Source organism: Apium graveolens, chromosome 6 (genome assembly GCF_009905375.1).
Source record: "Apium graveolens cultivar Ventura chromosome 6, ASM990537v1, whole genome shotgun sequence".
Taxonomy (NCBI): Eukaryota; Viridiplantae; Streptophyta; class Magnoliopsida; order Apiales; family Apiaceae; genus Apium; species Apium graveolens.
In genome coordinates this window covers 27836105-27858777 of record NC_133652.1, presented here as the reverse complement: position 1 = coordinate 27858777, position 22673 = coordinate 27836105, and the positions used below count along the sequence as shown (strand labels likewise).

Here is a 22673-nt window from a genome sequence, read left to right as displayed (position 1 = left end):
AAGACTGTAGCACATTTTTGCATACACCATTGTATAGAATCTGTAAGTAGTATTCAAGTCATGTTGACTTCAACTAGATATGCAGAATAGGTTGATTAATTGTACATAGATGATGTCTTGTAATTCTGCATAAATGAAATGAAGTCAAGTGCCAGATTGCTACCCGACGGATAAACTACATTGAAGTCGACGGATGATCAACTAGACAACCCGACGGATGATCAATAACTCGACGGATGATCATGAACCTGACGGATAAAGAACTCAAATATCTGTTGACAGTGACAACACAGTCATATACGTCGAGTGGATGCAAATTGAATGTGGTAGCCTATTCAACTGGGTTTTCGAGAACAAAGAAGCATTGTCATTTCCATGCTATTATGAAGATATTCAAAGATGCTGGAATAGAGTAATGAAGTAGCATTGTAATAGACTAGATAGTTTTGTTTTATTATCCTTTCTCATTACTTTGTAATCTTGGTGATATATAAACCAAGAAGTAGCAACTAATAAACTATCGATCTAAGCAACATAGCAGAGAAACATTTGTAAGCAGAATTCTTAGCATTTCTCTGTAGTCTTAGTGGCTCAATTGTTGTAAGCAACTGTGAGCATTTTGCACACAAGGTTCTCTCGATATATAATATATATCTCTGGTGGAATCATTCAAATCCACCAGAAAGTTTTTAAAGACTCTTGTTTCAAATTACTTGTGTTTTGATTCATTTAAATTTTTATTCCGCATTCTGCTAATCAATCTACACTATATATATTTGAGTTAGAATATTTTTATTGAAGAAAAAGTTTCAAGAATTCCATTCAACCCCCATTCTGTAATTCTTGTTATATTGTTAAGGGACTAACAAAATTGACCAGCTTTAATGTTGAGAAATTTTCCATCTTTGGAGATTTCGCTCATTCCTTTAGCTTTCAACTCTTCAGATCTTTTTATATACATCTCTATTTCTTCATTATACTTCCTCATTCTCTCTTCAGCTTCAGCCTCTTCTCTTTTCTTTGTTTCCTCCCTTTCAATAAACCATTCAGCTAGAATTGATCTCCATGCCCTTATAGCAGTATCCTCGTCCTTTACCAAGCTTATTATTCTCTTAATTTATGTGGTTGAAAGAGAGTCCATTAGTTTGCTTCTAAGAAAGTTGAAGGAACCATCTTCATAGAAAATTCTGACTTCCTTAAGAGATACAATCCAAACTTTGACTATTTCCTCAGCAAGTTGTTAAAAATGGTCTTCATTTGAAATGCACCAATTTAGAGGTAGAAAGTCAGATTGCTTGAAACAGTTCCAGATGGCCCTTTCATTGACTTCCACTTTCTTTGTAGGCTTGACTCTCTTAGGCTTTCTCCCAATAGATTTGTACTTGAATTTTAGTGAAGGTTTGGCTAAAGGTAGGGTTATCATTTTCTTGATATTTGTCTGGCTTGAGGTGATTGGGATTTTTAGAAGAGAGTTGGCTTTTTGTTTGTACAAAAACTTTGGCTTTGAGGTTTGAGGTGGTTTGATGTTTGAGATAGTTGATGTTTTAGGTTGAGCTATGGTTTGAGCTAGTTGTGTTTGAACTTTTAGGGTTTGGTGTGGTTCTGAGCCATCATGAAGCTTTTTGCTTCTCCTCTCACATTTTCTCTTCTTTTCTTCATCTTTCTTGTCATCCTCCTTCTTCTTCTCTCAACTCTTGCTGCCAGATGGCTTACTGGATTGACTTGGATTTGAGCTAGAAGGATTTTGATCATCTTTCTTCTGCTCATCATCATCCAAATCATCCTTGTTGATCTGTGTTTTGGGCAAGTTGGCTTATGCATTATCTAGATATCTCCTTATTGGCTTTATCATTTTCATATCATCATTGTTCTTGTCCTTTTTGGTTTTTAAACCAGTTCCAAGGATCATGATAAGCTTCTTGTTACTCATGACACACTGTTACTCATGACACACTCATGATAAGATATCTAACTCAGATGCCTCCTTGAGACAAGTTAATTGAGGGACACTTGCTTATATATGTCTGTCCCTGAGTCATTTACATTGATCAATATCCTCTTTTGAAAAAAGTTGTCCTAATTGACCATGATCACTCTTATGAAATTAATTATCTTGTTCAGGGCCTTTTTGTATGTGAAGTGATTGTTGTTGAGAGAAGATTTTAAGGCTTTGAGCAGTTCATCAAACCCTCTGCTCAGACTAGGTCCTTCAGCAACCCTAATAAGTTTCTCCATGTCAAGATCAACTTCTTTAGATAATTTCTTTTCAGCACCCTGGACTTGTTGTTGAGATGACCTTGATTGTACCAATCTAGCCTCTATCTCCCTCTTAATCTTGTTGACAGGCATGAGGCGGGGAGTAGAAATTTCAGGCCTAACTTGTTCAGGTAGAGAAGGTAGTGGTATGTTGAGTTTGCCCATGATGGCTCCCAAAGCTATAGAATTCTGCATTTGAAGATGCTTATGGGAGTCCACCAGGGTTTGGATATCTGTTTATTGGCTCTTGAAAAGAGATGTCAAGGCCTGAACTTGTGTAGTGAGAGAAGAGTTGGAGTCTTGCAATGAAGTGACTTGACCTTGTAGAGATTGAATTTGTAGATTTGTTGAAGTGGATGCAGGTTGATGGGAGCTTGATGTAGAGACAGTAGTAGATGACCTAAATGTAGCTTGTACAAATTTCTGAATTTCATCTATGACCAAAGGAGAAGGAGTGTATCTTGCAGTATGCATCTGATCCAACTTCAACCTTGTGTCATTAGATTTGGTGATATGAGCTTGAACTTGATTGTACAAAGCAACAAAGGAATCCTTGAGTTGTGTCATGCTTTTATCCACACCACTGAGATCATATCTGGACATTTGGTATGAAAAGTGTTTGAATTAATTTTTTATCTCAGTTTGAGAGGGAATGAGTTCATCCATCTTTTCCCTCACCATCTTTCTGATCTTGTTTTCATGACCAGTCAATTTGACTTCAAGAGCTTTACCAAAAAGGTGAAAAGCCTTGAGTTGAGCTTTATACACTTTGGTGACTGCATCATATACTTCTTGTGGAGTCAAGGCCTTTGTATTGCTTCTAAGGATAGTAACATACTCTTCCCTGAATCTGGCTAAGACTTGATCCAATTCTAACACAAAGTCTTGAGATAGCCATGCATCCACATTTCCATCCTGTTCTTCATCATTTATAATTTTCTCCTTCTGTTTCTCCACATCTTCATTGTAGGTGAGCATGATGGCCTGATAGTCCTGATTGCTCATATCAGAGGTGAGTAGATGTTGAGAGATGTTGGCCAGTCTAGAAATCTGCTCCACTAAGAGATCATCTATAGATGTGGGTTGAGAGACAGATTCTTGCAGTCAGTTGGTGAGAATGTGAGGTTGAGAAGTTGAAGGGTGTGAGGATGACGGTTCAGAAACACCTGTGACTGAAGTCATAGTTTAACTCACAGATTGTTCTGTAGTTTTGACAGTGTGTTGTCCTCCACTTGTAGTGGAAACCTCCAATTGAATTGGAGGGGATTTGACTGGGTCACTGTCATGTACATCAACCTCAAACCCTTGTGTCTTGCAACACACTGGCACTTGAATGTGCTATGTTTGTCTACCCTATAACAGGATCATGGGCAATTGTACTCCTAGCTTCAACTGCCTAAGTAATTTCTGCTAGGGTTGTGAGGGGAGTTGTCCCTACATGAGGAACCTCCAATTAAACTGGAGAGGATTTAGATAGCTCCCTCTCAGGAGTACTACCCTCAAACCTTTCAGTATGTGAAGATTGTTCTACACATGAAGGTGCATTAGAAGTATTTATGGGGTCTTCAGTAAAAACTTATGAGTCTCCCATATTTGTGATGGTGTCATCAAGGTCTACCCCGGCATGTAGCCTCTCACCATCTAAATGGAGTGTCTGGGTGGTGAGCAAAGCTTCTTGAGCTAAGGCACTTGATTTTTCTTGTACTTGAGAGTTAGATTCAAGTGCAGATGGAAGAGAAGAAATTTTAGGAATAAGAGTTTGTTGTTCAAGTATGAGTGTTGGCAGCTCCCCCTGAATGGATGAGGGAGCTTCAAATGATGTACCCTCACTGTGTGTGCCTTCCTTATTCCTTTTACCATACACTTGAATTTCTTCTTGTGCAGGCTGTGCAGACTCACTATTGGTTGCTTTTACAACTGCATCATGTTGGGAGGATGCAGAGGTGGCTAGAGTGGTCAACTCAGTTTGCTTACTCCTTTTGGATCTTTTGACCAGAGGTGACTCCTTTTCAGCTATATCCTCACTACTCTCAGTTACAATATTTAAGGTTACCCCCTTTCTCTTCTTTTTACTCACCTCATCCTTTTGAGAAGATGAGGTGGTTGGTTGCCTAGCCTCTAAGGGTTTTGAAGAAATGGTTGCAGCTTGGGAAGATCCCTGTTGGTGTTCCTGTGCTTGTACTTTCACAGGTTCAGGGATCATATATGGGCTAGTTTGACTACCACTACTCCTCATGTCTGGCATAGAATAAGGGTAAGTCTTAAATCTTTTAATCATGAAAGGTGTTAACTTAAGACTTACTGGTACCTTATTCTTAGTAAGAAGTGATCCAAATAGAATTTTGGATACTTGAGTTGTACATATGTGACATCAAAGAGTTTTCTGACATTAACCTCTACTTAGATGAATTGGAAGAAGTTAGAGAAATTGATGCTCACAGACATCTCCCTGAAAGACTGGTATTCAAATACAAGGGAGGAAAAGAGATGATATGGCCACTTCACAGGATTTTCTAGAAAGATAATCTATGCTAATAAAGATCTACTCATCTTTCAAAAAGAACTTTGGATACCATGTTACTGCTAGAAGATTAGTTCTAAAGAAGATTGAGGAGCTGAGGAGTATTAGAGCCAAATATGCACTTCCAAAAACTCTATCTATTCCCTTCACATGAAATAGAGTGCATTAGAGGCCTTATTGGTTGATGGAATTCAGGGATGAAAAAGGAGTTAGAAGATTTTTCAGATTGGAGGACCAATTGAGTATCTCTAGCACAGAGACTCTGTTGGAAATGCAAGGAATACTAGATCTCTCAGAAGCTGATGAACTTGAATTCCACAGACAACACCTAAACTAGATAGAAGAGAACAACAGGAGGCTTGGGAAGAAACCTAGACAATCAAGGAAATAGACTTATCTGCTCAGACTAGAGGAGTGCCTTGATAATGACTGTGAGCTATTCTTTGTATACTTTACATTATTCAATTTTCAGTAAATATTGCAGTACTTATCAGTTTTATCTACTATTTTCAATCTGAATTCTTAGAAGTATTTTGTTATCATCAAGTTTCTCTTAATTTATGGCTACAACTCCAGTAGACATAAATTGGGGGAGATTGTTAGGAATATGTTGTGAACTTGATGAAAAATTATACAAAATACCTTAGTAGATTTTACTTAGTGAATTTTGTAGCACTCGACGGATGATCAAATTGAGTCCCGACGGATGATCCAATATAGTCTCGACGGATAGTGATTTGACATCCATCGAGTGAGTAGCTTATGTAATAATAAGTATTGTAGCACATTTCTGCAAATAACTTTGTGTGGATTATGTAGTAGCATATGAGTCATGTTGACTACTGGTAGATATGCAGAATAGGTTGATTAATTTTATATATGAGATATCTTGTAATTCTGCATAAATAAAATGGAGTCAAGTGTCAAATAGCTACCCGACGGATGATCAACAAGGTTACCCGACGGATGATCAACAAGGCTACCCGACGGATACCAAGCATGTACCCGACGGATGATCAATTCAAATATCTGTTGACAGTGACAACACAATCACATGCGTTGGGTGTTTACAAAAGAAATGTGGCAGCCTGTTTAGTAGGAAATTGAGAACAAAAAAGCATTACCATTTCCATGCTATTATGAAGATATTCAAAGATGTTGAAATAGAGTAATGAAGTAGCATGGAGTTAGACTTGATAGGTTTTGTTTTATTATCTTGTCTTATTACCATGTAAACTTGGTGATATATAAACTAAGTGTAGCTAGTAGAACAAACTCAACTAAGCAAACACATTTAGAAGAGAAATAGAAAAGGCTGTAACTGTTAAGAATTTTTCTGTAATTTGTTTGTTCACTTGTAAAGCAGCTGTGAGCCAATTTGAGCTTCACAGAGTTCTGAAATCGATATATATATATATATATATATATATATATATATATATTTGGTGGATACATTCAAATCCACCAGAAAGTTTTAAAGACTTGTGTTTTTATTACTTTGTGTTTGATTTACTTAATTCCTTATTCCACACTTTACAAATCAAAACACTTATATATATTGAGTTAGAACATTTTTATAAATCTCAAAAAGAAGTCAGGATTACATTCAACCCCCCTTCTGTAATTCTTATTGTATTGTTAGAGAATAACATGCACCTATAGAGATGCCCAGATATTTGAAAGCACTTTTACCTACATTACAGCCTAACATGCTTGCCCCATGCTCCATTACATCATTATGATTACCAAAACCATATAAACAGCTTTTCTTAAAATTTATCTGCAGATTTATCATCAATTGAAAGCAATTTAACACTCTTTTTGCTCCCAAAATAGAGTTGATATCACTGTCTAAGAAAATAATGATATCATATGCGTATTGGAGGTGGGTTAACTGTTTGGTATTGTTTGCAATGCAGACTCATTTGGTGATTCCCTTTGAAACTACAAGATCTAGGAGAGTAGATAATACCTCACCAATAATGTTGAAGAGGAGAGGTGAAAGACTATCTCATTGTCTCAGACCTCTAGATAGTATGAATTCTTTTGTAGGGGAACCATTTACCAAAATTGAAATTCTTGTTGATTGCAGAATTTCTTGTAACCAAGCTATCCATTTAGGATCAAAATTCATAATCAGGAGCGTGTTGAAGAGGAAGTCCCAGTTAACATTATCAAAAGATTTTTCAAAGTCAATTTTAAAGATTACCACTGCATCTTTCTCAGTTTGAGAGCCGAGTGAACTTTTGATTCTACTATAATGCTGTAAGTGCATTAAGGATATCCCTTCGTGAGACTACTCCATCTATGTACTGTCATCTCATGCTTCATCTGCTTCATCTTCTTTCACATTTCCTATAATACAATTGAATATTTGATCATTATCCAACAATTCTTTTACTAGTTCATTTTTGCCAAGATAATAAGTAATTTTTTTCGTCATCTATATTTATAAACATATCTTAAAACATTAAATATGATATATATATATATAAATAAAATAATAAATTATTAGTTTATCGATTAATTAATATTTTGATTAATTAATTATTTTCTCCGGTTCCGAGGGTACTAATTTATCGAGGTTTACCTGTAGTGCGAAATATACGGATGATGAGTTAAATTACAACTATATATAGTACAATATCTAATTATATTCTACCTACCATTGTATCATTGTATCATATTTTGGTGTTCGGATATTAGTAGAACAATGTAATCTTTTTATATTTATGATGAGTTAAATTTCTTACTATATTATATTTAGAATTGTATTAGGATATTATAACGAAATTGGTGTTTGAACAGTATTAGAGCATTTTAATCATTTTCTATTATAATTGTATTAATAATATACTTATTGTAATAAGATATAATCTTAAACGACTATTTTAAATTGTATCATATCAATGGTTGAGATTATTTTGACGGTACATGACCAAAATTTTGGATAAGAAATCCTTTACATTTATTATACTAGCTTTGACTCCGTGCGACGCACAGTTTTTTTAATATTATATATTTTTATATAAATTGAATTGCAACTTTTAAGATTTAAACTGACAGTACATTAACCATAACTATAAAAAATTGGATAAAACCTTCATTATGCATATTATAAAATAAAGATATAATTTGATTTTTCTATTTAGAGGCATTTAAATTTTAAAAAAATAATATTAAATAAAAATATATTGTAATATTATTATTTATACGTGTGTTTATGAAATATAATAAATTTAAAATTTAAACGATAATTTTTATCATGGTTCAATAGTATACAAATCATGTTTAGTTTTATTTTAATAATGTTATCCTGAGACCCATTATACTGATCAAATCCAACTAATCATATTTAAATTTATTTTAATTTGGTTTAAAGCTGGATAAATATATTTTTTTATCGTAGGTAACCCGCAGCCGCTACCCTGTGCGCACCGGGTAAACCCTACGGGCTCACGCAATAGCCTGCAAACCACGTGAACTTAGGTAAACCGCATTTAAGCGACATGCTCTGGCTCAGGAGGCATAATTATAAATTATCCTCCCGTGGGATTCGAACCTGTGACAAAGAGGATAGTTATCCCCTCTTTAACCAACTGAGCCAACCCTCGCTTAACTCATATGAATAGTATATATTATTATTTTAGCTGGTCGAATTTTATTTTAATTATATTCTATTTTAATGTGAATAAGTTTTATAAATTTTAGGCTTAATGACCTTTTGGCCCTTAAAGTATGGGCCAATATACCTATCAGCCCCAAAAGTATGAAGTCGTACCCATTGACCCCTCGATTATTAAATAGTGTTCCCTTTAGCCCTTTTTGTGATTAAAACGACATATCGGACTAAATCGGAGGGTAAAACAGTGTTTAGTAGAAAAAGGCTGAGAGGAACTATACCTAATACTATAGGGGTTTATGGAAATCGGCTTTTACTAAAATTGTACCTACAAAAACGAGTAGTACCTTAAATCTGCAGTTATTTAACAGTCATTTGTAAACGTGAGGTTGAGTACTTGGAGAGGATAGGAACCCTTCATTGCTCTGGGGGGAGTCTTAAATTTGAGCTGCAAACTGTAAATTCCACAGAACATCCTTGATAGAAGGTCTATATGCTGGATCTTCGAGTAAGCACCTATTGCATATCTGCATCACTGTCTTCAGTGACTCGTCAGTATATAAATCTTGAACTTCTTAATTCACCATGTCGTTTAGAGCTGCGATATGGGCTGTTATACCTCCTTCCAACTGTATGTATCAGCAATGAAGGAAACATTTGTTTAATTGATCCTTTTTTTAATATGTTCAATTTTTGAATGCATTGGATTTTCTTGTGCATGGGGAGTAAAGATACGTACGCATGACCTTTAAACAACGGGGGAGGTTGGATAGAGCCCTGTTGCTACGGTTGAATTCTCAATTTTAATCATTTAAAGATTACAACCAAAGGTATGCCTAATTATCGGAATGCTGTTAAGTCTTACCTGGTGTCGACAAATATCCACTTCATCTTTTTTATTGATATGTTTCCCCACAATGATATCTAGTAGTATTACTCCAAGTTCATATATATCAGATTTCTCCTGATATGCAATCCTGACAAACAACAGATATTTAAGTTCATCAGTTGTAGAAATAGGCACATTTCTTTTATCTTAATCAGTAGTAGACTAATATAAATTTAGCATAAAACTAGAACTTCATTTAAATTTAGTCTGATCGAACATTCAAATCTTATAACACTTGAAAGTATAAATAGACCTTGCACTATCAACTTCCTTAGATCCAGCAGATGAAATTTGGTTGCCAACCTGTTACATGTTGATTATGACATTTAAGTAAAAGCACACCTTCAAAAATCCGGTTAAGATAGCATATATAACCCTTTCTTATACCTTCCCCATAAATTATGTTAACAAAGGCAGATTGTGACTGCTGATTTCTGCTACAAGGTTTAGATCCAATAAAATATCAGTTATCTTCAGTTTATTTGAGAATATACCTGGCACAATTCCTGCGTGAAGGAATTGGAGACCCTTATCAACCCCTATTGTATTTGATATGCGTTGGGACCAAGTTAACGCATGGTTATCGCGTCTCTCTGCAAATAAAACACAGCTAAATGACTTCCTAAAACAAAACTGATATCCTAAAATTGACAAGCGGATTGAAGGCAGGGACTGTTATTTGAAACCTTGTTCCACCAAGAGGCTAATAAATATATAAAATTTCGTAGATACCTACCAAATATACAATCCCTTAGGGTCCCGTTTGGTGCATATTCAAATACGAGAATTATTTTGCTGACACTTGAATCATCCAAGTGATAATCAAAGCAGTGACCAAGAGCACTGACTAAATGTTGATGTCTAGTTGCACACTGGGCAGCTTTGTCTGGCTACTTACTGAGAAGGGCTTAGTTATAGCAGTATGGCACAAAGTTCTTGTTCTGAAAAATTAAACACATGCATATAGACTAAGTACTTATAATTAACCATTAGACCTGCACTCACAACCCCTCATGCTCTGAAAACATATAATCTTTCTCCAATAGATGTATATACTCCAAATACTTATACTCCTCTTGTGCTCTTCTTCCCCTCATCATCAGCCTCTGCTCGCATTCTTATAAACAAAGAGTGTTAATTGTATGAAATATATGAAATCATATGAAATGTATGAAGTCATACTTTTTGATCCCTATAGTATCGGTCTTCGTACCTCTTAACCCTTTTCCTTAGTAAAAGACGTTTTTACCCTCCGATATTGGCCAATATGTCGTTTTATCTCCGAATAGGGCTAAAAGGAACGATACGCCTCATTGATTCCTTCCACACTACAAGCCTGAAATCTCGACTCCTCCTTTCTTTCTGAGCCCTTATTTTGGCCGATTGATCTTCCAATATGCTAGTTTTAACAACTCTCGTTCTTTACACTTCTTCCTAGCCTAATACTATAGGGGTTAAAATGTATGACTTCATACTTTTGGGGCTGATAGGTATAATGGTTCGTACTTTAGGGGCCAAAATGTCATTAAGCCTAAATTTTAACCTGGATGAATAGTAAATATTTTTGTTTTTAGCCCGATATTATTATTTCGATCGGCGAATTACCAGTTCAATAATATAATTTTTTAGCCGAATCAGTTATACTTATTATTTTGTTGTAGCCCGAAATCCATTACATTGACTAAATGCAACCGATTATACTTACTTTGATTTTAAATTCATTTTAATCTCGAACAATAGTATAATTTTGTTTTAATTAAGATGAATATTGTATATTATTTTATCTTATTTCAATATCATTACACCGCCGAACGAATTATCATTGTTTAAATTTTGAAAAAAGTATCATGAATAACATTGATGCAAAAGCAGTCACGTGTATTACATTAACCCAAGTACTATATAAACCCAAATACGATTCCAACTAACTCACTATCAAATATTAATATTTCGGCGTGCAATGCACGAATGTTTTATTTTTTATTTAACAATTTTTTTGTAATTTGAAATTATTTAAAAAATCAAACTAAAGTTCAAACAAAAAAAAAACCCGAGTTTCATTTGATTTATTTCGGCTCCATCTTGATTTATATAAATTAGATTTTGACGATTTTCCAGCACACGCAAAACTCACAAAATAATGTTTAATTTATTGATGGTTGAACAATTTCGTATCAAAAAATATTATTCAGAATTTGAAGAAAAAAATATTACGAATTTTGCATTATTATTCTATTCAATTTAGGATACCTACTTTTTTTGTTTAAGTCATTTAAATCATTGAAAATGTAGGAAATTTTATTCAATTTAGAATACCTAGTTATTATTGGTTATAGAATATTTCTTTATTTTAAATACAACGGTCATTATCAATTTAATTAAAGATATAACGATTCATATTAAATTGGTAGTACAATGATCATAACTATCAAAAATTTGGATAAAATCCTTGTGCATATTATATAACAAGGATATAATATAAAAGATATAATAAGGATATATAATCTGATTTGTATAGCTGTCAATTCTTGATGGAAACAACTGGGCCGGACTAGGTATATTTACCAGATCTAATCTGAAGTACATATATGTACTTCAGACTTTTGATGTCATCCTATCTTTTGGTGCACACTGCACCATTGGCTCATCTTGCATTAATACTTTTTTAGAAAAGGCCCACTTTTTTCCAAACAAGGCTCCGGGTAGCCTGGTGGGCTACCAATTTGGATGGCTCAGTGTTGGGCTGAAACTTTGGATGGCTCAAGTCACATTGTATTTAGTCAATAGCCTGTAATCCTAACCAGACCAACTATTTGCACAAAACAATTATCTGAAGAATTTATTGGACCACCGGCAAATTGTTACATAACTAATTTATCATAATTATATAATTTTTGGTATAATTATGCATCAAATTTATATAGATACTGAGAATAGTCAAAAAAATTAATAGGAAGAAATAAATTTAAAAAAAAAATCAAAATCAGGTAACATATATATTGATTTAAAAAACGCAGAGAACATATGATATTGATATATAAATCCAGCTAGCTAGGGTCGTCCTATATTTTGTCATTATGGATCATCAAAACAGCCATCCTCTACATGCATAATGTTTGTTATCATCGATGAGGTGATTAAGTCACTCATGTTTTTATGGTGGGTCGGCAAAATGGCACTTCGACGTTGAAGTTGAGTGACAATTGACAATTATACAATTCTATTTTATCGATTTATGTGTATCATGAAATGCACCATTGTCATCACAAAGTTTATTCCAATTATTGACCGGTACTAACAATTGCTTGCATCTAGAGTATTTTATTTGTAGCACTAGGCGTAATTAGTTCACTTATATATACTTTAAATTGTTAAATTAAGGAAATGTGATATATTTATTGTGGCCCCTCATTCACGTCAAAGTTTTTTTTTAACACAATTGAAAGTCCAGTGGCGTATGGCCTCCATTTACTGACCTTCATGTTTTATGTGATTTTTAAATTTTCAATTTTGGTGCCCCACCAGAACAGAAACTGGCTAAAGCTCCACACTGATAGATATCTATATCTAAATTATAATTTTAGATGTATTTTTAGAGCTCTAAAAATCTTTAATTTCTTAAAAAAATTGGATTTATCTTCACTTAATTCTTAAAGATTATTTACGGATTTAGTTTTTGAAATCCAATTAATCTATATGAACTATTTTTGAATTAAATTATTATCATTATTAGAAATAAGTTCAATATATTGAATATTGTTATACAACATAACTTTACTCTGATTAATGTCTAATTTATCGAATAATCCTTAATTAGTACTTCGACGAATTAATCTCAATCTTTTATTTTTTTTTTAATTAACTAATTACACAAACGCACAGAGTATGAATCAAATTCTGTGGCTCCTAAGGTGACATGAATATAGGTAATTAATGCAATTACAACAAAATGTCGAATCTTATGTATTTTAAGTTTGTAACTATGAAACAGGAGCATCGGACCGATCGAGGATAATTAATTATGTACAAAGACTACGACCAACCACGAATCACATCCTTTTTATTGTTTCCATGAATTTGTGTCGGTGAAGAGTGAAATAGTACAAGGTTTTCTTAAAGAAACCTTAGTTTTCTTATTTTACTTAAACGGCGACCTCACCTGTGTGGGTACATCCCAATTTTTTGAAGTTTATTGTAATTAAAAAACTGTAATTCACATTGAGCAATATTTACTGAATATATTTGATTTGATTTGACAGGAATGAATAAGAAGAGGGGTGGTGAAAGGATAACTCGGGGTTGATGAGCAGTAAGTTGTTGTAACAGAAGAAGAAGTAGTTGTAAGTAAGGATCGGAGGAGGGAGGCAAACAATCACAAGAGAACGTAAAGGGAAGGGAAAGATAAGTAAGGCCTGACACCGGACCATTTTCCTTGCTTAAAGACCGACGAGGTGGTGGAGTGTGGGGAGCTTATAATTGTACAATTGTATATAATACTTCTTCCGTACCTCCCAAATGTTAGGCACGGAGTTTAAGAAAAGTGATAAAATAGTGGAGTAAAGTTAAAAACGTGAGTAAAGTAATGGAACCGTTTAATATTATATGTATAAAATGCGTATAGTGGAGTAAAGTAGTGGGTGTAATTATTTTAAAAATTATAAAAACTTTACTATATTTAAAAGTTTTGAAATGTAAACAACTGAAAGAGACATCTAAAAATGGAAAGTGTAAACAAATGAGAGGGAGAGAGTATATATCTCTGCATCTTAATATCTGTACTACATACATATTAGAGTACACTTGTTACAAAACAATGGTATATATCCTTATTTATTAGAGTAGACTTGTATGCACCAATCTTATTCACTTTTCTACACGAAACACTGGAAGGGATGCACGGTACATATGAATTATGTATTGATTAATTAACAGAAACACGTAAATGCGGACGGTAATTGGCTGGTTATGTCCTTTTAGTTGGATAAACAAATCGTCTAATTCTGCAGTTCATGCAGTAAAACGTTTATCATGGATTAATTGTAGAAATACTACTAATTAGTAACTAATATTTATACAAGTCATGCATGTTCCCTGTGATGGTTGTATTTCCACGAATAAGTTTCATACCTGAAATTAACGTAAATTTAGGGGTCTACATCATTCAATTTGCGCCTAATTTTTTAATTTTAGGTGTTTTGCCATTCGCGAATATAGATAAATTGCTACCATCAACGTCCTGATTATATATAAGAGTAAAGAGATGGAACAGAAAGATTGATTATACAAGAGATAAAACCTCTAAAACCCTCTTTTTGGGGCCTTTTATAGGTCCCAATATTTAGGATTTTTTGGGTTTGTACCTCTTCATCCTGACCTTTGATCATTCTTGGTCCCACCAAAGATCATGTTGACCACATGTTTCCCTCCACCGGAGGGTTTATCTCTATCGTCAAGCCTTCTCTGTAGGTACTGGTTCATGTTGCCTTTTTTTATCTGATCTTCAATGAACATTTTGAAAGAGAAACAGTTCTCTGTGGTGTGGCCATGATCTTCGTGGTACCCACAATGCTTGTCCCGGGCCCTGTTCCCGGGGGGTGCCAACAGCGGCTTCGGAGGGTAATAAAAGGGTTTTCCCTTGACCTCTCTCAAGATGTCGGCCCGGGGCCGATTGAGCGGAGTCCACTCGGGCTCCGGTTTTGGTTCCCTCTTAGGCTTGGGCTTCTTTTCATTTTTCTGGTGTCTGGAGTAGTCATCCCGGGGTGGGGTCCCCCTGGATTGCTGAACATAATTGGTATGTCTATCTGTCATGTGCTTCTTTTCTTTCCCGTAGGGGCGGCGGTGTTCCGGGGACTCGTCATCATCCCGGATCCTCCTGTTCATCTTCATTGAGGTGAGGAAGTCATTTTCTTTGATAAACTTAGACGCCATCACATAGGCTGAAGCAAGGCTTTGGGGTTCCCTATGGATTAGGTCCTTCACGTAGCCTTCACATGAAATTGGGTGGAGATTTCGCCGGAAAATATTCACGGCTTCCTTTTCTTCAAGGTTGAAGAGCTGGTTGACTGATTCTTGAAATTTTTTGATAAACTCTGGGAGAGTTTATATGCTTCTCTATTGTATGGTTTCCAAGTGGCACATCTGGAGCTCATTCATGCGGTTCGCCATGAACCTCTTGAGAAATATCTCCCGAAAGTCCTTCCAAGAGTCGATGCACCGGGAGGAGATTCGATTGAACCATTTTTGTGCTCCACCCTTCAGTGTTGAGGCGAAGAAATGACATTTGGTGAGGTCACTGTAGTCGTATATGTTCGAGATTTGTTCAAAGTAGTTGAGATGTTCTTCAGGGTCGGCAAGTCCATCAAAAGAGTCGAAGTTGAAGTGCTTGAGCGCTGATTCCCTGGGGGTGGATTCCAGCTTTCTGGTGAAGGGTGTGGCCGCCGCCCCGACTTCCACATCTCCTTCCACTTTTCTTTTAAGGTCCCGGAGAACTCGGGCCATTTGCTCCTACTTGGATTCCTTTTCAGGTTCTGTATCCGAGGAGACATGGATCCGGCGTGCCCTTTTCTTCAGTTTGGCTTCTTCCTCTTGCACTCTTTTTTCAATGTTGGCTTTGGCCTTGGCATCTTCCTCCTTTCGAATACGGTCCCGGAGCGTGGCCCTCTTGATCTCGTCTCGTGCGTCCTCTGACGGCCTCTTAGTTTTGCCGATTCGGTCCAAGACTGAGCCCCGGGATTCTTTTGAGTGCTCTTCCTGGTCTTCAGGACGGGTCTCAGGAGCCTTGTCCTTTTTTTTCCACAGGTCCATAGCCGCTTGAATCTGCTCCAGGGTCATATTTCCTCGTGGTTTGTAGAGGTTTCTGCATACTTGTGGGCTGCTTTCTCTATGTTTAATCTCTGGTCTCCGGGCTGAAGCTGAGACGAAGCACGAGCTGTGGGGGGCTCTTCATCTATATCTTCCATCTCGCCGTCCCTGGGCGGGGCGACCGTGGGCTGAATGGTTCCGGAGACCGAGGTTTTACTCTTTCACGTGGTCATTATTCTCAGGACACAGTAAGGGTGATGGTGCAGAGAGGGTTTCTTTGGTTTTGTAGCTGTGCAACGTAGCTGGAGTTGACACCACGTCACCGGAGGTTAGCCCCTCCTTCTAGCGCCAATGATAACTCGGTTTCTTCCCAGGTCTTCTCCTTTCTCTCACGTGCTGGGACCCGGCCTCCGCAGCGGTTTAGGTGCGGTTAACCTGCTAGGTAGGGGTCTCTGCAAAACAGAACCGGAGGGGGGTTGTATCCCGCGGCAACTCCGGTGTGAGAATAAGAAATGGTCTTTCTTGAAGAAGAAGAAGGAAGAATGAACTATTCAAAAACATGTGAGGGTGTGTGTATGTGTGTATAACAGTCAAATGTTTTTCAACCCCTTTGGGGCCTTTTATAGGTCCCAAGATTTAGGGTTTTTGGGTTTTGTACCTCTTCATCCTGGCCTTTGATCATTCTTGGTTGGTGACAGGTTGGACGGTCCAGATGAGCTGTGTGGTCAGGTGTCTTTTCTTCATCAGAGCTGTCTTGGGATGATTACCCATGAATGGCTAGGATGCAATTGTTCATTTTGGATAACATGAGACAGTTGACTTTTTTATCCTGCGCCACGTGGCACTGGGGATCACTTCGGCTTGGGCCTGGGGTGGCATCTCTTTTGGGCCCCTGTTCTTCTATCTGAGCCTGATTATTTCTGGCCCATCAGGGTGGTTTTGAACATATGGATATGGTAAGCATTTTTGGTACAACCAATTTCCAAGAGACTTAATAAGTTACATGAGCTCTATAATAGAGCTAATTAATACTAGTAATAATACTAGTACGATACAGTAGGGTTACATCTCTCTGATCTCTTCCAGAATTACTTGAATCGTATCTGTATGTAGTCTATATTTTTGACAAATGCTTGCATTTCTAATATTTATATTTAATGTATATGAGTTGTTGGTAGTTAGCTAGAGTAGACTTCTTTTCGATAAAATCAATCATCCTTCATCTCCAGTTTGCCGCTATATCACGTAACTTGTACCGTTCTACATACAAATCTTAACTCTTTCGTGCCCCCATTCTTCAACAGATTCCTACACAAAATAAAATGCACATTTATGTTTATGGTGTGCCAGATGATCAATATGATAAATATCGAATCACATTATTTACAGGGGACCAGTAATAGTACTTGTTTGAAATATAAACAGTGTTTGAGAAATCTGGAAAATATGCTTTAGCTTTTGAGTAATAATACCATATATATATACTTATTCTCAGCATTAAGGAGAAGGCATTTTACATTGTGTGCATGAAAGGTGAGGCAATAATAAAAGCAGTGACAATTAATTATATTGGTAGGGTTCACAAGGAATATATATGACTCCAAACATGCCATTTTTTTCTGCCTACACATGGTGGGTTGATCATTTCCTTAACCTTATTCCCAGCTAGTTATTATCACTACCATATTTCTTTATGTATTGCGTCTAGCTAGGAGTTTTCCAGATTTCCAGGTCTAGGCAAAATCTCAACTATTCCAACAGAATTGTGAGAAAATAATATGCAAGGAAACTTTTATTGTTAGGAGGAAACCCTTTTTTAATTAGACTAATATGTTTTATAAATTGAGTATCCGTTTTAACAAATATAAGGTATGCCAGGGAGAGGACTTAAGAAAGAGGTAAGGTACTCTTCTGAGAATTTTTACATAAAATAAAATAGGTGGTCTGCGATCCGATTTGCTAGAATCAAACCCCGAAACAATAAGAGATAAATTATGCCAGATTAGAAACTTGAAACTGTAAAAGATAAGCTCTAATCACTCATAAACAATTTGATTTTTTGAATTGATGTCCGATTAACCATTAGTCACCAAAAGGAGGACATTTCAACCATTTAATTACTCAGCATACTTTAATTTAAAACATTGTAATAATATTCAGGGGCTGATCCAGGAAATATGTTTAGAGGATACCGGACAATTTTTTAGAAAACATCTTTATATTTTTAAATTTTGAGTGGATACATTCATACATTTTCAATAATATTAATAATAAAAAATATAAAATTTGATTTTATGGGAGACACATGTCCCTCGGTACATCTTACTAGATCCTTCCAGATAATATCAGGTATGCGTGGGAGTTGTTACGTCTTAAGATCTGAATGAAGTGAAATGAGGGAGAAAAATAGAAAGGTTTATAGAAAATGACGAGAACCAAACATGACCATTAATGTTAGGCCATATACAGGAAAGTGACTCATTAGGCATTGTAAACCCCTCAATAATATTATAAAATAGATTAATTTTACTCGTACATGAATAATCGGTGTAGGTTGTTTTCAATGTTGTTTACCTCCAGTATTTAGTGTCTTATTATAGGTATTTGACAAGAAAAGAATTGCGAATGGAGGAGAAAGAAAAAGATGCCTTGTCAATTGTATAGATTACTAGGCCTTTGTCAATGAGAAAGGTGAGAGGGGAAGAGAATTGTTTGGTAATGACTTTAATTGTTAGGATTCCAAAGAGTGAAAGTTGAGATGTATAGAGAATCATGCACCACCTTGGTGAAAGTGTTCATTACAGCTAGCTAGACTTGTTATCTTGTGTACTACTGCGACGTCTGTGTTTCACATAATGTATGTCTGACGATGCATATCTTGCTTTTTCTAGAATCACTCTTTCACAGCCATACGGCTGGTATATGCAAACATTCAGAATTATTTTGTGTTACAAGCATAGGGTAATAATATACACCATACAGCATTTAATCAATAAATTTTAAATTTATCAGAGCCGTGGATCATATATAATTACTGTTTATTTGTATGACAAATTATTCCAGCCAATATTGAATGAATATAATTGCTGAAATGTTTCATTGAGGCTATCACATCCCTCCAAACTCCAATGTTGGTTAGCTCTCTTTTACTTGTATTATTGTATAAAATGTGTGTATGTATATATTTTCAAATCTCAACTAGCATCGATAATGAAGGTGTGAATATGTGGAAAACAATGAATATGCATATGTAAGGGAGCAGAGACAGTGTTGTCATGGTGCATGCACTGCAACACACATCAATACATCATGTACACAGGTTATAAACATACAATGCATAAACCCCTTAAATATACACCGGCAATCTTGTTTTAACTTTTTCTTTTTACCAAGAAGTAATTTTCGCAGATTCGTACCGTCCCTGCATGCATGTCAACTTTCCTAAATCACTGTAAATTGGTAGAGGGATTGAGATAATATTCAAATGTAATTAAATTCGTCCAGCGCAAAAGCAAAACTACAGGAATATCAGTCCTAGCCAATCTGAATTATCGAAGAAAGCATTAGATTCCAAATTAAATTTGCGAGACTTTATTATTAGTAATGGCAAAGGCCCCTGTAGGTGCTAGACTTTCTGCGGGCTTCTGAATGTCCCTTTCAAATTTTTATTTATAATCTCATCCAAATGTCATCATATTCTATTTTTAAAATATAATCATGTGTAATATTTACCAAGTCTTGTTAAGTTATGATTATAATATTGGTATAATAGGCATGTTTGTGCGTACTTAGAGCATCTCCAATGAGAATAACTATATTCATTAGCTAGTAGAAAATAGATATTATGTAAAAATTGATGAACCTGTAAGGAATTCTGCTTCAGTGATATTAGCTATAATGATTAGCTATATTCAAAAAACAGTTTTTATTATTATTTTTAAATTTTAAGGGTTATGTTTTATCAAAAAGGGTTGATAAGAAATTATTAATAAAAAATATTTTTTTTAACTTAATATAAGTGGAAATAATATATATATATATGTATAAAATAAAAATATTTACTGATGTTATTATAATATTTAAATCATGAAAAAAATTAGTTAACAAACATTACTTTTATATATTATAAAATATTTAACTAATTTTTTTATCCAAATAATTTTTAATAATTTTTTATATCAAAATGTACAATAAAAAATTATATAAGTAATTAATAAAATTGGTTAACATGATTTTTTTACAGCTTTTTGATATTAAATTTTTACAATTAATATTATATAAAGTTAAAATATAAAATTAAATTAGTATATATATATTAAATGTAATTATTATATATATATATATGTATGTAATTTTTTGTAAAACTCAGCTCAATTCTAAAATCCCAAACCTTAATTATATATATTTGATGAAGCCCGATATTCCAGCGGGAAGGTGTACAGTGGAGGGAAAATAAGCTGCTGGAGTGGAGGGAAAATAAGCAGAAATATTGCAGAAGGAAATGACGTGGCTTCATTCAACAAATGTAGTGTGCCTTTTTCTGCATTGTAGTACTGTTTTTTTTACATATTATCTATATTTTTAAAATTAGGGTTCCACGTATATATTATTGCTAACAAGTGCTCTCCCTTGGAGATGCTGTTATGAATTACTATTCCTTCCCGATTTATGTGTGCTGTTTGATTTTTTTTGTGGTTAAATTGACTAACTTTGACCGTAAATTAAACATCAATTTTTCATTATTTTGAAAAACCGAAGAATACGTATTAAAGTAGATTACTTGTACTTTCTAATGATATAATTTTTATAATTTTTTTCGATTATTACTATATGAAATTTTTAGTCAAAATTTGGTTAATTTGACTTTAAAAAGTCAAACATGACAGATAAATTAGGATAAAGGGAGTATAATTTATAAGCATACGGATCAACCTTTCAACATCATATGCACACTCATACCGTATTTTCGTAAGTGGTCAGTTTTGTTGTAGTGTAAGCATGTAATAATTTATAGACGATTGTTTTTCGATCTAATTTATAAGTCGAATTTAGAGTTTATAAGCTGATAAATTGAATGTTAGTAACAACGTAATTTTTATCAATTTATTTTTATTTTATTTTATTAAATTTAGTTTTAAAATATATATCTTTAAATGTTAACCTAATTTAAAATTAACGAATTAAGATAATTATATTAAAAAATTATTTATTTTAGCTAATTTAAGTAAAAAAAATTAACTTATAAGTAAAATTTTCCAAACATGTCTATAATTTATAAATACTCATTTATTTATCACACTTATTCATTTTAACTCGTAAATTATTTATATTAAAATTTTCTAAACCAACACAAATAAATCCATATTATTCTTTTACCACTCAAATCAATCTATTTTGAATATTTAAATTGCAATGTTACAATGTAATACTTAGTTTTATATTTCACCTATAATACAATATCTTTGCTCGGAACATATAGCTAAATTTAATTCTCCTAGATTTGTAATACAATTTTATCAATTTTTTCAACATGATGGTCTAATTTAGACCCTGAGCTCACTGATTAGCTCAGAACCACACATATATAGGTCACCTCTGTCAAGCACACTATATATCAGTATTACCCAATCGATCTCTATATATAACAAATAAATCACACTCTCTTTAGTTATGAACGCGTAATTTACAAAATTACGTATTAATGTTCTTTCCAAGACATAAGCAACAGGAAGAGAATTGCCTAAAAAGCGTTTAAATGGGGTTTTTTAGTTTAGTTGGTAAACAAAAGCAACATTAGGAGTTCAAAAATTAGATTCATTTTTGGGACAACAATTAGTGCAAGTATATATAGTAGACTAGTCACCACTTACCGGCCATCAGTTTCTCAACTGCATGCAGCTCTTCGTGTTTGGTAAAACTGCACAACACTTCAAATAACTAGTAAATTGAATGCTCTTTAACAAGATTTAAGTAGATGAAGAAAATAATAAGAACCTGCTTGTGTGCGCATTATTTGTGTGTTAACGGATACAACTAATTAAATAAGAACCTGCTTATTTGCATGGTGCAGCTACAGAGTACAGAAGATCCCCAGCAACTTAACCGCAAAATATATAAATAAATAATAATCATATACTAGTACAACAAGTTGTTGGTAGTATTAATTCAAATAAAACAGGTTTTCATCACATTACATTTGTAGACCCATATAAGGATACATAAACTCTTCATCTCTGCTTAATTTTGGAGCTATTCGTTTGCAGCAGCAATACCGCATTTAATATTTGCCAAATCAAAAAATCAGTGGTCCCTTTGCTGATTTCTTCTTCTTCTTCTTTTTTTAAAAAAAATTAGGTTATATTATATATTTATAGATGGCAAAATGTCCCGTGATAGATATTTAGATGCCTTGACTAAAATTATACAAGTTTAGTTGTATTGAAATTATTGATGTGGTTAAGCTAACTTAGGGTCGAAGTTATATTTTAGAGAACTTTGAAACGGCAAAATGGTAGACTTATGATCTAGTCAAAGTTCGAGATTTCAAGAACTAAAAAGTAAATAAATGAAGAAATAATCAGATC

General features: G+C 34.4%; 1 long non-coding RNA gene across 1 annotated transcript; it reads right to left on the bottom strand.

Moving 5' to 3' along the window:
- Positions 1-14417: 14417 nt before the first annotated feature.
- On the bottom strand, positions 14418-22409 carry LOC141667768 (uncharacterized). Its single transcript, XR_012552769.1, has 3 exons — positions 22139-22409; positions 21960-22006; positions 14418-17397 (listed from the first exon to the last, which is right to left on the bottom strand). It is a non-coding gene; the product is annotated as an uncharacterized LOC141667768 (long non-coding RNA).
- Positions 22410-22673: the final 264 nt, after the last annotated feature.